Source organism: Nesoenas mayeri (assembly GCF_963082525.1).
Source record: "Nesoenas mayeri genome assembly, chromosome: 11".
In the NCBI taxonomy this organism is placed as follows: Eukaryota; Metazoa; Chordata; class Aves; order Columbiformes; family Columbidae; genus Nesoenas; species Nesoenas mayeri.
Window position 1 is genome coordinate 9,408,443 of NC_137563.1, and position 3,351 is coordinate 9,411,793.

Genomic DNA, 3,351 nt, shown 5'->3' on the forward strand with positions numbered 1-3,351 from the left:
TAACAGAAAAGCCTCACCATCTCCAAAGCACAGTCTAGTGTTGGGCTGAGATATTTGGACTAGCTACAAGCAGGCTTGTGCGATGCTCTGCCGTGGGTAATTCATCCCACTTCTCAGAGGGGTCTGTTGGTCCCAGCAACGTGACCTGTGAAAGTGGCCATGGGACTTGCTGTGTGACAGCGGAGCCAGACAGACTTTCCCAGAGGGTCACGCTCTATTTACAAGACTGTTTCCAAGGGGGGATCGTGCTGTAGGTCAGCGCTGCAAGGGCAGTAACCAGACTGAAAAATATAAAACCCAAAGCATAAGAAGGGCTTGCTTCCCAGCCCCGTTTCTGGGGTGACGGTTCCCCATGCCTGGCCCGTGCCGTGGCACAGACACTCCTTCAGAGCGGGACGTGGTCCTGCCTGCAGAGCCGCGCACCAAGTCCTGTGGCGAATCAACAGAGACGCATGGACACAGCGAGCCCCAGAGCACTCCTGCTGTTGTGTCAACGGTCCCTGAGTTTAGGAACTGATATTTCAGACCAGAGAGGTTAACAGTTGTTAATCTAATACTTTTTCTGCACCTTCCAAGGCTGAGCCGTCACCGAGTAGATGCACTATTTTGATTTTTCCCCTGACTACATGAAGCACAGCTATAAGTACAAAATCCACCCATGACCACTAACAAAAGCCAAAGAAGCGTTTGCAGAAAGCCTGAGCACAAGCAGGCTCTGTAGCAGGAGTGCTTGGCGGGTAATGGTTGGGTTACACTGGAAACCAATCTCTTTTCCATCTGGCAGTGGAAATATCTTTTGCAGGAAAAGAAAGAGGCAGGACCAAAACTGCTAAGACCTCCAGAGTCCTTTACTGCTGCAAGGATCCACAGGCAGAGAGAACGGGAGCATCTCTGTTGTCACGGTTTGAAACCCTGAGGATACAGAAGATGAGTTGGAGCAAGTGGGATTTCCCTGATTTTGCAGGTTTGAAGCTAGGATGGGGACAGGGCGACTGCACCCCTAATGTTGGTGCCCAGGGCGACATGAGGCCACTTTTGTGACACAGGCCATCAGGTGACAGCTGCAGCACAAGCCTGTGCAAACAGGAACTCTGCGAGTCACTTTGTCCCCCAAATTACTCTGCTCCTGTACAGGAAACTGAAGATGTAGGTGGATTATATCTTATGAGTTTTGCAGGACAAGAGAAAATCTATGAGGAATTAGGCCTTTATTGTACTAAGCACTGCAAATATGCAAAGTAAAAGACCGTATCTCTTTCCAGCTACTTACGATCCACACAAAGAAAGGGTGGGATTTCAACAGGAAACATAAGTATATTATGTGATTTTTCACTGGTGACACACACAACAGAGTGTTTTCTTTGCTCAGACTATTTACTGATGTGAAAAGCAAAATCCTGCTTGTAAAATCAGACACATGCTGTTTGGAAAGATGTTTTCTAAGAATTAAATCTAGATGAAGTCCTGAGCCAGTTTTTGCAGAGACGGGATGCAGGAGGACAGATGTGGTTTTAGGATGGGTCTGTGGGATTACAATGAGGCCTCTGATGTTTCTCAAGCAATGAATTATTTCAAGGAGCAACCTGGGCTATAACAGCCCCTGTGTCACAGTGGCAGGGTGAGAGAGGAACACTTTAAAATGTTAATTAGTAGGGAAGAGCTGTCTTGCACACTAACCACAAAGATCTCTGGTGATGGCAGGAGGCAAAGGGGAGCAATAGAGCATTTCATTTGCAATGCATGTTTTTATTTCACCTTGGAGATGCGCTCATTGATGGATTTGGCATGCAGATAATGAAACTGCATTGCTGTAGGGTTCCTGACTGCAAGGTGCTTAAGCACAAAAGGAAACCCCTAGGAAACCTCCTCATGAGGCACAGGAACCCTGGCACTTAGGAAAGGGAAAAGGAAGCAGGAATGTGTTGTACCTGTGAGCAGGTTAGAAACAGCAGAGGCTGAGGATGCGCAGTCCCAGCTGGGCAAGGGGAGGGTGAAACAGCAGGGGGAGGATGAAGCAATCCTACACAAATCAGTCAACATGGATGAGCTGGGTGATGAGGACAGTTCATGCTCCTTTCTGTTGCTTCCTTCTTCACATTGAGGTCTCCTAAGAAATCCCACTCATGCACCATTGCCATCAAGCTGGGAGCAGTTTTCAGTCCTCCAGCTTCGCTTCTTATCACACACATCCTTTCCATCGAGTGGACAGAGGAGCCGTGGCTCTACCATGTACAGGTTTTGAAATGTGGCCAAACTGGGGACACGGTTGTCCCCCGCCCTGTCCCGGCATCGTACTTTGCACCTGGGAGAAGTGGGTGGGGAACACTGCCACGTTGAAGCTGTTATGGCTCTTGAGCTACATGTGGTTTTACTGGAGGGGTGATGTGCCAAATGCCACGCCAACCCCATCTCCACAGAGCAGACCTCCATCCCACCGCTCTGCTTTGGTTTCCTCCGCTGGGGTCAAACTCATGGTGCCACAGGGACCACCTCCACCCCAGGCCACCCCGTGAAGAACAACGCTGGGGTGATGGCACCCTCCATTCAGAGGGAACATCTTGCCATTTCTTGAGTTGCAATTAAAACCACATACAGGTCCTCCTAAACTGGTGTAAATCAGGAATTACTTCAGTGGCATTAGAAGGGCCAAATACAGTGTCAGGCAAGAACGAAGCCAAATGTTCCTGCCTGAATCCCTCCTTCTAGTTAAACTTAAATTTAAAGAAAGAAAAAAAAAAAAAAGACATAAAAAATGAGCAGAGGAACCAGCTGATAACGTGTGCTGGGCTGGTGCGGCCAGCGGCTGCATCTCACCGTGGGGGTGGTTGACTTCAGCGGCTGCATTTTGCTCAGTTGCACAGTTTTCAAAGTGCTTTTTGGATTCCAGGATGAAAAGTGCTGCATACATGCAGCATTCCCTTGTACAATTGTCTGTCTGTTCGTCCCCAGAGCATGCTCTGCAGCTTGCTTGTTGTCTGCAGTTAAGGGGAACCACGGTTACAGCACGCCTGCATTTTTAATGCTATTTCAAAGTCCCTCTTGACTTCCCTTTTCATCCTTCTTCAGGGCTATGTTTAGACTCTGATTTCCAACCTCCTGGACTGCGATTGTTATTAAAATGCAGCACTGGTAACGCTCCATGCATCCCTGCTGTAACAAACCACTGCAGGCAAGCACAGCACCAGGGAGAGGGGGGGCTCCGAGTGACCACGCAGTGTTTAGGCTTTGAAACCAGCCAGGTTTGCTTTGTTTATACAGATCTAAAGACAATTCCCATCTACTCTATACAAATAAGGCAACAGGGAAAAAGGAGGAGAAAGGAGGGTTAAGAGTGTAATTTGCAGAACCAAA